Here is a 14,653-nt window from a genome sequence, read left to right as displayed (position 1 = left end):
AAGAAAAAAGCACATAAGGACCCACAATAGATGCTAACATTGGTAAACATTGGAGTGAGCATTCAGATGAGGGAAGTGTGCACAAATTTTCATAAGATCTAATACATTATTTATGTAATGCGTATAGCATTTCAGGAATTAGTTTAGCTGTTTTGTAAATATTCACTCATTTAATCCCATAATAACTATTTGACATTGATTCCATTGTTATCTCCACTCTACAGATGAGAAAAATAAGACCTGGGAATTCTATTATCACTTGGCCAATCTGAGTATGTGGCAGTGCTGAAATTTAACACCATTAACTGGGCTCACCTGTGTTATGCTCGGCAGTCAGTATTAAAGAAGATACCAACAAATAAGAGTTTCTCATGGTAGTGAGATTCCAGATAATTTTTTACTCTTTCAGGTATTATTCTGATATGAAGAACATGAATAATTCATACAACTGGAAAAAATAAAAGTATTAGTTTGGTACATCAGATCAGAACAAGGTCTAATTTATTCATTTAGAAAGAATTTGTTGAGTTATTGCTATATTCTAATAAGTATGTTAAGAACTTTATATATATATGTGTGTGTGTATATATGTATATATATATGTATATATGTATGTATAAATGTGACTTTAATTTTTGGTGACAATTTACATGATAATTAGGTATTTCAGTGGGAAGCAAGAGACTTGAATATCTGTGAAAATCTTTCTGGAACAGTTCTTTTCAATTTTCATTTCCATTTCCATTTATAAGACCCTTCTGTCCAGATTTTTCCAAAAATTTGTACCACTTCATAAGCATTCCTGGAGTCTATGTAAACATCCCCTCCTGGCCCTCAAGAAGCTTTAGAGTGTGATTGAGGATATACAACTCACAAGTCTGAGCAGACAGGTTTACAGGCAATCTGTCATTTTCACATATTGGATGACTATTACCATCCATAATCACATAATCATTACATTTTCCCTCCATGACTCAAGTTTAATCATCCACAGAGAGCCACATTCCCTCATGAAAAGGACCATCTCTCATATCTGCTTTCATACTCTACAATACCTTAACAGTTATGGTCAGGTATTGTTTTACAGGCTCCCACCTTTTATAAAATTCAGCTAGGTTTGTACAGCATTGATTGTTAAAATTAAATTAGTCTTTTCCAAAAGAATGACCTCCTATTTTAAATTCTGGAATTAGTAAATTACATTTATCTCTTTGGTTTAGATTTTTTTTGAAAGATAGAGTTACAGAGAGAGGTAGAAACAGAGAGAGGTCTTCCATCCGCTGGTTAAATCCCCAGATGGCCACAACAGCCGGAGCTGCACCAATCCGAAGTCAGGAGCCGGGAGCTTCATCTGGGTCTCCATGTGGGTGCGGGGGCCCAAGCACTTGGGGCATCTTCTACCACTTTCCCAGGCCATAGTAGAGAGCTGGATTGGAAGAGGAGCAGCTGGGACTAGAACCAGTGCCCATATGGGACACCGGCGCTTCAGGCCAGGGCTTTGACCAAATAATTTGAGTGTTTCAGTCAATGATTGAAGCAATGCAGTCCACCTATTTTGTTTTCTTCCCCCATTGGGATTTTCCACTGATAGGCAAAGTGGTTTCTGCTTTCTGTGTCTAGTGGGCAGATCTAGAAATCACATTTTAAGTCAGCATCACTAAAACTTGTGTGGTCATGGGGAATTTTACTGAGAATGGTATAAGAATTCTAAACCACAGTGTGACAAGCCTGTGCAATTTAGTAGATAGCTCTTAGTTCCTGTAATAATCTATAAAACACATCAGATTTCTTTACTAGAAGAAGGGGGGGTTATATGGGATTCCAGAAGATTCTTACAATCCATCTGTAATGAGAATCACTGTTATATGCTGTAATCTATTTCTCCCTTCATTAGAGATATGATGCTGTTATTTATTAATGGTTTTGCATAGCTGTTTCGGCTTAATTTTTAGAGGCATAATTTTAACCTTCTTCTACTTCCCTCTTTTGCCCATACTGAAGAGTCAATATGATGTTGTTGTTCTCTCTGGAAATTTTAGGACTCATAGCTGCCCATTATTTACTGTGAGGATCTGTCCTAATTTTAATAATTAGACTTGCTGAGGAGATTGGATCCCACCTCTGGAATACATAGGAAGGATCTTCACATTTCTCCTGTACCTAATTTAACTTTTTCTTTCAAAAGCAACATTTTTTTCTTCTTACATTTATTAAATATTTAGTGGAGGGTTAAGCTTATGATTTTAAAATAAACGGAATGTATGTCATAGTAAAAATTAAAAAAAGAATAAGAAAGAATGGAGGAGAGAGAGTGGGAGCTTGGGTAGGGTGGATATTATGGTGGGAATTATCAGTATGCTCCTGAATCTGTACATAAGATTACATGAAATCTGTTCACTATTATAAAAATTATTAAAACTAAAAAAAAAATAGGACCTGAAAGTCATCCTTATTTACCACAGACATTTTTAATTTTTCTTTGTATAATTTTATATCCTATGTTTGGCAAGCAAGGGAGAACTAGGCTGACCTGGAATCCACAAGGAATATTTAATCCTCCCCTTTTGGTTCCAACTCTAGATATATTAAGTGCTCCAGGAAGGACCTCTCAAAAAGGAATCACTGGCCACCACCACCCCAGTCCTCAAAGATCAAGAGATGAATTATCTTCATTTTTCTAACTCTGAACATTTTTTGGAAATGCCCTGGCTTTCCACAGTGGTAAAATGCCATGGCTCTAATAGCTTTCACTGGCTTTGGAGTCACTCCTTCCCTCTTTGTAGTTTGCTGGCCCCAGTGAGCTTTCATGTCTCTTTGAGGGGGCCTTGTTTTTAACATTTTGTGTATTACTTTTTCCACTGTGGATATGAATTTTTTCCATATGCTATTTTTTATCCTCCTTCCTTAACACAAAGATTTTTTGAGCTTCTGTTTGTCTCTATGTGGCCAACTTTAATTTTGAAGTTGACTTAAAAACCACTGTCTCAGCTGACTCTCAGGGCTGAGCCCAGCATATTTTCATATTTGATCTCTAAGCCTTTGTAAGAATGCAGAGGGATTTTTCTCTTTCTTTTGGTGTTGAACTTCAAATGTCTTTGATGCATTTTGTGATCTCAAGGTTGATTTTTTAAAATTTCTTTAATCATTACTTCCCTTACATCTTACAATTTTACTCTGGGGAATTATCACATTAATGATCTTTGGGATGTTGTACTTAGCTGAGGAGATTCCCAGTCCAGCAATGTCTTCTCTTTCCCAAATTTTCATAGCCTCCCTCCCGATCATCCCATTTTTCTCTCTTGCAGATAATATGTTCATTAAAGGCATCACTGCAACCCAGGTATAGTAGCTGGGTTGCAAGAATTGATCTAAATGTTTTGTCAGACTAAGTGGGTTTTTTTTGAAGTGGCTTCATTTCTTTCTTGAAGTTTCTGACTTCAATACTTGTAAAAGAAGCTTACTAAGACAACATCTCCCTGAAACATTGGGACTTCCTGAGGTAGATGCATAATAGATGTCATCTGTTTAAGCAGAATAAGGACATTTTCTACATTATTTTTTTTACATTTTTGCTTTTTTTCAATTTTGTACATTAATCAGGAGGTGCAGTAAGTTCAGCCTTTCCATATTTTTAAACCCCTCTTTCCTTGGCTTCTCTTGCCATGATGCTCATTCTGGGCTCCATTTTAAGCTGTGTAAGGAGAATGGACCCCAGAATTTAGCCCAAGAACCTTTTCCCTCTTCTATTAGAGGAAATATGGGAGTAGGAATTAAAACAAGAGGACTTAGGGTTTTCATACAGCAAAGAGTATAACCTCTCTCCTGGGGAGACAGAGCTTTATCATGTACAGACAAAATGAGATCCTGACATATCTAGACTTCATGTGAACCAAGTTTAGGACAGAAAAATGAGGGCATTACAATTTTATTTATTTATTTTTTTGAAAACGAAACACAGATTTCACAAATATAAGCATGCATATAGCATGCATAATTGAAAATGCATCCAGAGAGAAATGATTCAAGTTCTGTTATTTAGGACTTACAATTTATGGCCCAAGACTTCAATTTTTGGATAAAGTTTCTTTTTTTTTGATAAAGTTTCAAGAGGGATGAGACAAAAATAGAAATTTGAGAAGTTCAACCTAACCAAAACTATCTCTTATAAAGATTCTCTGCATCTGTAAGTTGTTTCTTCTATTGATAAAAATTACACATATTTTAAAGTAGAATAATTTTATACAATGGGGAATAAGCTCCAAACAGAAATAATAACATTAAGGGACAAAATAATTTATAACAACACAACACACAATCAAATTTAGACCAAGCTTTATGATAGTTATAGCCAAAGGAAAAACAGAAAGATACATGTAGAGTTTGATACAAAGTAAGGAGCCAAGTATAACTTTTTAGTTTTTTTGTAGTTGAAAGTTTGTTTATTTGTAGTTGAAAGACAGAGAGACATACAGAGAGATCTATATCTTCTGCCCACTTATTTACTCTCCAGATGCCCACAACAGACAGGGGTGATACAAGTTAAAGCCATAAGGCAGGAACTCATTCCAGGTTCCCACCATGAATGGCAGGAATTCAAGTCTTTTGACCACACTATGTCTTTCATTGTACACGTTAGCATGAAGCTGGAATTGGAGGCAGACCCAGGAATTGAACCCAGCATTAGGTGCAAATATCTTAAGTAGTATCTTAGCCACTATACCAAATGCACAACCTTGAAGATATGTTTAATGTATTCAATTAGAACAAGTTTTTTTTTTTAGATTTATTTTATTTATTTGAAAGGCAGAGTTAGAAGAGAGAAAGGTAGAGCCAGAGAGAGAGAGAGAGAGAGAGAGAGAGGTTTTCACTCCGTTGGTTCACTCCCCAAATGACCGCAACAGCCAGAGCTGATCTGATCTGAAGCCAGTAGCCAGGAGCTTCTTCCGGGTCCCCGACATGGGTGCAGGGGCCCAAGGACTTGGGCCATCTTCTACTGCTTTCCCAGGCCATAGCAGAGAGCTGGATTGGAAGTGGAGCAGCCAGGACTAGAATTGGTGCCCATATGGGATGCTGGCACTTCAGGCCAGGACTTTAACCCACTATGCCACAGCACCGGCCTGAGAACAAGTTTTATGGGTACTTAAATCTATTTGGAAAATAATTCTTATGTGTTTCTCTGCATAAGATCCTAGAGATCTATGGTTTTGTCTTTTTTCAGGATTTACTACACAAGCAATACATGTGATGTGTTAAAATAATTTTAATCCAAAAAAAGTAATTTTAATCCACACAACAAAATTAGGTGAGGTAATATATTATGCATTGTATAAAATAAGGCCAATTACTTCCCTAAGCCCAAAATGTTAAAAAGGTAAAATGGTACATTGCGGGAATATAAGCCAGGGGTAAGTTTCACACAGTGGTGTAAGACACCATTTAAAATGCACACATTGGTATTAGAGTGCTGATTGCTGTCCTGGCACCTCCACCCCAACCCAGCTCCCTGGTTAAACAATACATTAAAGCTGAAGATGATGCCTCAACAGTTTGTGCTACTGCCACCCACAAGGAGACATATCTGAGCCCTGGATCTTGGATCCTTGCTCCTGGCCATGGCTTTTTCCAACCCTGACAGTTGTAATTTGAGGAGTGAACTAGCAGATGGAAGATCTCTGTTCCTTTCCTTTAGTTTTGTTTTTGCTCTGCCTTTCAATTAGATAAAGTAAATAAATAGCTGTTTTTTTAAAAAGTACAGATAAAAATAAATCATGAAAGGTACAGTGGAAAATAATCTTGTCATCAAAGAATAGCTTTGAAAATTTCATAAAGAAAGTATCATTTTACAATAAATCATTCTTTGAAGAAATTCATATGGCTTTGCTTATATAAAATCATTATCATTTAAGTATATGGTATAAGTATTGTTAAATGACAATAATGAAATGATTGTTACAAATGGCCATGGTGACCTCACTGTCATCTGAAACACCCCAGACTATGAGTGGTCTTACTTTAAATTTCTATGTTGATACCTGAACCACTTGAAATGCTTTGTGAAGGTAAGAACATTGAGTGAATATAAGGCCACTTTTTATATATGCTAGAGTTATAAAATATCTACGCACATTGCTTAGCACTGCACAGGGAACACTGATACATTAGAGTGCTGGCCATTTCAGAAATTTGCATTATATTAAAATTGAATGAGAATTGTGTATTATAACTCTCATACAAGGAGTTAAGATACTTCCCAGTGTATTCTGTGTTCTCAGTGTGAATGGCATTCTCGGCCATTTTTGTTGATTCTGCTTCTCCTGTGTCTTTATCCAAGGTCAAATGTATCCTATATATCACCAGGAATACTGAGGTAACCTTTGAAATGTGTTCTTTGCCACTCTGCCTCCCAAATCCTTGCTCAGACTTGTAGCTGTTCATATATGTTTTAAAAATGTATATCTAATTGTGTTACCCCATTGCTTAAAAAAACACAACTGTCAGGACCAGCATTGTGATACAGCAGAGTAAACCATGTTTACAATCTGGACACTCCATTCATAGCGTCAGTTCAAATCTGAGTTGCTGTACTTCCAATCCAGCCCCTGCTAATGCACCTGGAAGATGTTGCTCCCCCTCGTCGCGGAGGAACGACACAGGACCCTGCGCTGTTCTTTTGTCTGCTCAGCCCTTCCTGGGTTGGCTGCCGATCCTTCCACCTCCATGGAAGGGCGGCTCCCCTGGCATTTTCCCCACTTCCGCGGGGGAGCGGCACACCACCAGCCGGCTCTCTCGGGGGCTGCTCAGATGTTATCCGGATGTTCCCCTTAGATGTTCCCAGTGCATGTTGTCTCTCTCCTCCTTTGTAGTCCTCTTCCACCAATCCCAACTCTGCTACCCACACGCCGAGTATGCTGCTCTCCTCCAGTCAGGAGCAGGATCAGCTCCTGCAGGTTATTGGTCGAACTGGAGGCAGCTGTGTAAAAGTTGTTTACTCCTCTCCCAGCGCCATATTGTGGGAGAACAGATGCATAGAATAAATCTTAATTCCAGTAACTTAGTCTAGTCCGAGTTGCTCCCCACAGAAGAGAAGTGAAAGATGGCCCAAGTACTTGGGCCCCTGTCACCCATGTGGGAGAACTGGATTGAGTTACAGGCTTCTATTTTTGTCACTGCTCAACCATCAGCCACCAGAGTTATTTGTAGAGTAAAACAGGAGGAAGATCTCTTTATCTTCCTCACTGTTTAACTCCACCTTTCAAGTCAATTGTTTACAATCTTTAAAAATCATAGTATCATTTGTGAATGAAATACAGTTAAACATTTCAATTTATATCATCATTTTGTAGTATTTTTCTATTTCTAAGCCACTGCTTTAGATATTTGTGCAGTAGAATTTTTGTTTTCAGTTAAGAATGTCTTTCTATTTTTGTGTCTTTCATCAATATTTTATAATTTTTTTTCCAACCAAAAAAATCCCTTTCTTCATGTAATTTCTTTCTTTTATTTAAACTTTTATTTAATGAATATAAATTTCCAACGTACAGCTTACGGATTACAATGGCTTCCCCCCCATAATGTCCCTCCCACCCGCAACCCTCCCCTTTCCCACTCCCTCTCCCCTTCCATTCATATCAAGATTCATTTTCGTTTCTCTTTATATACAGAAGATCAGTTTAGCATACATTAAGTAAAGATTTCAACAGTTTGCTCCCACACAGAAACATAAAGTGAAAAATACTGTTTGAGTACTAGTTATAGCATTAAATCTCAATGTACAGCACACTAAGGACAAAGATCCTACATGAGGAGTAAGTGCACAGTGACTCCTGTTGTTGACTTAACAAATTGACACTCTTGTTTATGGCATCAGTAATCAACCTAGGCTCTTGTCATGAGTTGCCAAGGCTATGGAAGCCCCCTGAGTTCACTGACTCTGATAATTTTTAGACAAGGCCATGGTCAAAGTGGAAGTTCTTTCCTCCCTTCAGAGAAAGGTACCTCTTTCTTTGATGACCAGTTCTTTCCACTGGGATCTCACCTGTGGAGATCTTTCATTTAGGTTTTTTTTTTTTTTTCCAGAGTGTCTTGGCTTTCCATGCCTGAAATACTCTCATGGGCTTTTCAGCCGGATCTGCATGCCTTAAGGGCTGATTCTGAGGCCAGAGTGCTGTTTAGGATTTTTACTGTAGTGATCTTTCACTTTTTTGGGTAAAATTCATTACAAAATATCTGACTGTAGCTGTTATGAATGGTGATTATTCATGATTTTGCTTTCACTGAGTTCATTACTAGTATATGAAAAAACAACTGTTTTTTTCATGTTGTTTTTGTAAAATGCACCTTTATTGAACTGAATTATCAGTTCCAAGAACATTTTTGTGCAGGGTTTAGATTTTTCCGTATACATTAAATCATCTGCTAACAAGACTATTTTGAGTTTCTCCATTCCAATTTTGTGGCCTTTCTTTCTCCTCCCTATTTGATCCTCTTAATATTTCTAATATCATACAGAATAACAGTGCTGAAACTAATAACAGTGTTTAAACTAATAATGTTTTGTTCCAGACCTGAGAGGAAGTGATTTCAGCATTTCCCCATTCAGTATGATTTTGACAAGATGCCAAAAGGTAGCCTTTATAATTTTGAGGTAAGCTTTTATACTAAATTTTTGATGGGCCATTAGCTTGAAGCGTTCTTGAATTTTGCCAAGTGCTTTTCCTCATTTATTTAGATGCTTATATTTCTTATACATTCTATTGGCATGGTTTATGGTGATTTTTATTTGTGAAGGTTGAATCACCTCTGCATCTCTTAGATAAATCACACTTGATCTGATAAACTATCTTTTAGATGTGTGGGATTTTGGTTGCTAGGCTTTGGTTAATAATATCTGCATCTATTTTCACCAAGGACATTGATTTGTAGCTTTGCTTTTATATTGTGTCCTGTTCTGTTTTGGTATCAGAGTGATCTGTAATAGGTTTGGCAGATTCACATCCTATTCATATTTTTGTATATGATTTAAAAGGTGTTTCAGTTAGTTCTTAAATTATTTGTAGAATTCAGTAGTATAGGGTATCTGGATATTAAATTATTAATATTAATGAATCTAAAGGGAGACAATCAATTTAATACAATAGTAAGGAAGAACATCAACAACACCCCGCTTTCTTCAATGGACATATCAGCTAGACAGAAAATCAATAAAGAAACAAGAGCTAATCAAAACTCTGGACCAAATATACCTAGCTGATATCTACAGAACTTATTTTTTTTAAAGATTTATTTTATCTGGGGTAAGTCCGATTGAGCATGTGCCTAACTGTACAGTTAGAAACGTGCCAGGGGATTCCAATTCAATCCCATCAAGGTGGCATGTACCAGTGCCATCTCACTAGTCAAAGTGACCAGTTTCAGTTCATAATTGATCATAATGAGAGAATTAAGTGTCAAAGGGATCACATAAACAAGACTAATGTCTGCTAATATTAACTGATAGAATTAAAATGAGAGAATTATCCAACATGGGAAGTTGGATACACAGCAGACTCATAGAATTTTAGATGTTCTAAACAGCACTCTGGCCTCAGAATCAGCCCTTAAGGCATTCAGATCTGTCTAATAAGCCCACGAGAGTGTTTCAGGCATGGAAAGCCAAGACACTCTGGCAAAAAAATGGCCTAAATGGAAGATCTGTGTGAGTGAGATCCCAGAGGAAAGAATGGGCCATCAAAGGAGGCACCTTTCTCTGAAGGGAGGAGAGAACTTCCACTTTGGCTATGGCCTTTGGTAAATAAGATAACAGTTGGTGAACTCAAGAGGCATCCATAGCCTTGGCAGCTCATGACAAGAGCCTAGGGTGATTACTGACATCATAAATTAGAGTGTCAATTGAGGGAGAGAAAAAGAGAGGAGCCGACTCCACAGGGACTGGGGGACAGGGCCGAGAGAGCGAGAGAGGGAGTGAGTGAGCAAGCATGCGAGCAAGTCAGCTAGAATGGGCAAGGCTGCCACTCCTGCCTGAGGCACCGCGGATGGGAGTGGGGGTGGCAGGGAAGGAACACAGAGGGAAGAAGGAAGGCCAAGAGAAGGCGTCCAGAGGCAGCGACGGCGGCTGCTGGTGGTGGTGGTGGTGGTGGTGATAGGGGAGAAGGAGGAGCAGGTGGAGGGCAGGGGCTGAGGGAGTGAGTGAAAGAAGCGGACGTGTGAGGGAGGGGAGGGGAGGGAAGGGGGGGTCACGCGGGGGCACACGCTCACACAGGGAGCGCGCTCAGAGGCCAGAGGCGAGTAGAAATGGATCGGGTTTGCTGCCAGTGGTGTGAGCTTTGGCCACCATTTTACAACAGCTCCACTCACACTGGACACAGGGAGCAGTGAGCATGTGTTTCCCGCAACCCGATCCCCTGGGACAGGATTCCTCTGCCACAGCCCAATGGGGAGGGCTAGTTGCACATAGTGATTTAGATGAAAGAGCTATTGAAGCTTTGAAAGAATTCAATGAAGACGGTGCATTGGCAGTTTTTCAGCAGTTTAATGACAGTGATCTCTCTCATGTTCAGAACAAAAGTGCCTTTTTATGTGGAGTCATGAAGACTTACAGGCAGACAGAAAAACAGGGGACCAAAGTAGCGGACTCAAGTAAAGGACCAGATGAGGTAAAAATTAAAGCACTCTTGGGAAGAACAGGCTACACACTTGATGTGGCCACTGGACAGAGGAAGTATGGGGGACCGCCTCTAGATTCCATTTATTCAGGTCAGCAGCCTTCGGTTGGCACTGAGATATTTGTGGGGAAGATCCCAAGAGATCTATTTGAGGATGAGCTTGTTCCTTTATTTGAGAAAGCTGGACCTATTTGGGATCTTCATCTTATGATGGATCCACTCACTGGTCTCAATAGAGGTTATGCGTTTGTCACTTTTTGTACAAAAGAAGCAGTTCAGGAGGCTGTTAAACTGTATAATAATCATGAAATTTGTTCTGGAAAACATATTGGTGTCTGCATCTCAGTTGCCAACAATAGGCTTTTTGTGGGCTCTATTTCTAAGAGTAAAACCAAGGAACAGATTCTTGAAGAATTTAGCAAAGTAACATAGGGTCTTACAGATGTCATTTTATACCACCAACCAGATGACAAGAAAAAAAAAAAAAACCAGAGTGTGGGGAGCAACCCGGACTAGACTAAGTTACTGGAATTAAGACTTATTCTATGCATCTGTTCTCCCACAATATGGCGCTGAGAAGGGAGAAACAGCTTCTATGCAGCTGCCTCCTGTTCGGCCAATAAACTGTAGGACCTGCTCCTGATTGGAGGAGAGCAGCATACTCGGCGTGTGGGTAGCAGAGTTGGGATTGGTGGAAGAGGACTATAAAGGAGGAGAGAGACAACATGCACTGGGAACATCTGAGGGAACACCTGTGCAGCCCCTGAGAGAGCCGGCCGGCGGTGTGCCGCTCCCCCGTGGAAGTGGGGAATGTGGCAGGGGGAACCGCCCTTCCATGGAGGTGGAAGGGTCGGTAGCCAACCCGGGAAGAACCAGCAGCAAACCCAGGGAGGGCCGAGCAGACAAAAGAACAGCGCAGGGTCCTGTGTCGTTCCTCCACGAAGACGGGGAGCAACAAAATGGTGCCGTGACTCGGATAGGAAACCTAGGAGGGAAGAAATGGGAAGAAGTGGGAAAATACCGGAGAGAGAGACTAGCAAAGAGCCTAGGGAAAAGCCGGACGGAAAAGGTGCCAGAAGAAGCTATTGAAAGCCTAGGCATAGACTCGGATATGGACTACAGGGGGAAGCTGGGAGAAATCTCTAAGGTCGAAAGCGAAAGTGAAAGCTAGAACAAACAGACTTGGATACGGACTGTGGGGGAGAAGCCAGGAGAAATGAGAGGGGAATATTGTTGGAAGAAAAGTTAGGAAACATACCGGGTAGAGAAAAATGTTAGGGAAATTGAAGCCGCGGGGGCAGGCTGAGGTGGAGACGGAAGCCAGGTTGGAATTCTTCAAGGCAGCCCAGGGAGCAAAAGGCGAAAAGCTAAAACCAGAGGCAGAGATGTAAGCCAGGTTGGAATCCGTCAGATTAGCCCGGGGAGCAAAAGACAGGAAGCCAAACCGGGAGTGGAGACGTAAGCTATAGGTTGCATTTCGTCAGGTTAGCCCGGGGAACTTAGACTGAAAACTAAACCAACCGGTGGCGGAAACGTGAGCTAGGCTGTGTGACTCACGGAAGCCGCTGCGCGCAGAGAGAGCACACGGGGCACCAGCGGGGGGAGAGCGCACGGGGCGCTAATAGATAGGGAACGCGGGGCTAGCGTGAAGGCTGTGGTGCGGGCGCGAAGGGGCGCGGAGACCATGGAGAGCACGCAAAGCTGGGAAGCGGCTCAGAGCCGGGAAGCCGCGGGGTGAGGCACCGAGAAGCAGCCTCAGGGCGGGCGCTGGGAAGCCGCGGGGATATGAGAAACAGAAATTTAGAAGTAAAATGAGAGAAATAGGAATGCTGGCAGATAGAAGTAAAATGGGAGAGATAGGAATGCCCTGAGATAGAGAAATAGAGAAAAATAAGGCCTCCCCTCAACATGGCAATGAGAGAGCTTGCATTCGGTCTGCCTGATTAGGGAGGTGGTGAGCACCTGCGGGCGGCTAGCAGCTTATGCGCCGCAGGTCACCGAAGACAGGCACAAATTAACATCAATAAGTCTCCCCACAATACCACAATGAGAAGGCTCGGATTCGGTCTGCCTGATTAGTAAGGCGATAAGCACCAGCAGGCAGCTCGACCAGAGTATGAGCTGCAGGTCACTGAAGATAGGCACGAATCAACACCAATAAGTCTCCCCACAATACGGCAATGAGAGGGCTTGGATTCGGTTTGCCTGATTGGTAGGGCTTGTAAGCACCTGCAGGCAGTTCTAGCAGAGCAGAGCATGCGCTGCAGGGCACCGAACACAGGCACGCATCAGCGCCTAAAAACCTCCTCACAACATGGCGAAGAGAGGACTCGGATTCGGTTTGCCTGATTGATAGGGCTTGTAAGCACCTGTGGGCAACTCCAGCAAGCAGAGCAGAGTGTGTGCCGCGGGGCACCGAAGACAGGCGCATATCAATGCCAAAAAATAAAAAGAAAGGGGGATCTGTGGGGAGCAACCCGGACTAGACTAAGTTACTGGAATTAAGACTTATTCTATGCATCTGTTCTCCCACAATATGGCACTGAGAAGGGAGAAACAGCTTCTATACAGCTGCCTCCAGTTCAACCAATAAACTGTAGGACCTGCTCCTGATTGGAGGAGAGCAGCGTACTCAGCGTGTGGGTAGCAGAGTTGGGATTGGTGGAAGAGGACTATAAAGGAGGAGAGAGACAACATGCACCGGGAACATCTGAGGGAACACCTGTGCAGCCCCTGAGAGAGCCGGCCGGCGGTGTGCCGCTCCCCCGCGGAAGTGGGGAATGTGGCAGAGGGAACCGCCCTTCCACGGAGGTAGAAGGGTCGGTAGCCAACCCGGGAAGAACCAGCAGCAAACCTGGGGAGGGCCGAGCAGACAAAAAACAGCGCAGGGTCCTGTGTCGTTCCTCCATGAAGACAGGGAGCGACACCAGAGGCTTTTGCTTTCTTGAATATGAAGATCACAAAACAGCTGCCCAGGCATGGCATAGGCTAATGAGTGGTAAAGTCAAGGTCTGGGGAAATGTTGGAACTGTTGAATGGGTTGATCCTATAGAAGATCCTGATCCTGAGGTTATGGCAAAGGTGAAGGTACTTTTTGTACGTAACCTTGCCAATACTGTAACAGAAGAGATTTTAGAAAAGGCATTTAGTCAGTTTGGAAAACTGGAAAGAGTAAAGAAACTGAAAGATTATGCATTCATTCATTTTGATGAACGAGATGGTGCTGTTAAGGCTATGGAAGAAATGAATGGCAAAGACTTGGAGGGAGAAAACATTGAAATTGTTTTTGCTAAGCCACCAGATATGAAAAGGAAAGAAAGAAAAGCTCAGAGGCAAGCAGCAAAGAATCAGATGTATGATGATTACTGCTATTATGGTCCAACTCATATGCCCCCTCCAACAAGAGGTCGAGGGTGTTGAGGTAGAGGTGGTTATGGATATCTTCCAGATTATTATGGATATGAAGATTATTATGATTATTATGACTATGATTACCATAACTATCGTGGTAGATATGAAGATCCATACTATGGTTATGAAGATTTTCAAGTTGGAGCTAGAGGAAGGGGTGGTAGATGAGCAAGGGGTGCTGCTCCATCCAGAGGTCATGGGGCTGCTTCTCCCCGTGGTAGAGCCGGTTATTCACAGAGAGGAGGTCCTGGATCAGCAAGAGGTGTTCGTGGTGTGAGAGGAGGTGCCCAAGAACAAAGAGGCCACGGGCAGGGAAAAGGGGTCAAGGCCAGTCCTGACCTGTTACAATGAAGACTGACTTGCTATGTGGGAGTACACCAGAAGCTTTCAGTGGAGTAATGGTAAGGAAATCAAGCAACCTTAAATATCTCGGCTGTATAGGAGCATATCCTATTGCAGAAGACCTCCCTATGAAGATCATGGAATCAAATACGGGACATTGAACTAATACTTGGACTTTGATATGAATTTCTTTAACAATTTTCTTTGCAGTGCAAGTTATTAAACTAAAGCTACTCTAT

The 14,653-nt window shown here is 41.5% G+C and overlaps 1 pseudogene across 1 annotated transcript; it reads left to right on the top strand.

Annotated features, from left to right (window-relative positions):
* Positions 1 to 10,407: 10,407 nt before the first annotated feature.
* LOC149127960 (heterogeneous nuclear ribonucleoprotein Q-like) lies at positions 10,408 to 14,438 on the top strand (annotated as a pseudogene). Its single transcript, XR_016229648.1, has 2 exons — positions 10,408 to 11,143; positions 13,589 to 14,438. The product of XR_016229648.1 is annotated as a heterogeneous nuclear ribonucleoprotein Q-like (transcript).
* The last annotated feature ends 215 nt before the right edge of the window (positions 14,439 to 14,653 follow it).

The sequence above is a fragment of the Oryctolagus cuniculus genome, chromosome 2 (genome assembly GCF_051225735.1).
Source record: "Oryctolagus cuniculus isolate XC-2025 breed Fujian yellow rabbit chromosome 2, ASM5122573v1, whole genome shotgun sequence".
In the NCBI taxonomy this organism is placed as follows: domain Eukaryota; kingdom Metazoa; phylum Chordata; class Mammalia; order Lagomorpha; family Leporidae; genus Oryctolagus; species Oryctolagus cuniculus.
Note: the sequence above shows the minus strand (reverse complement) of the source record. Positions and strands in the feature narration are given on the sequence as shown.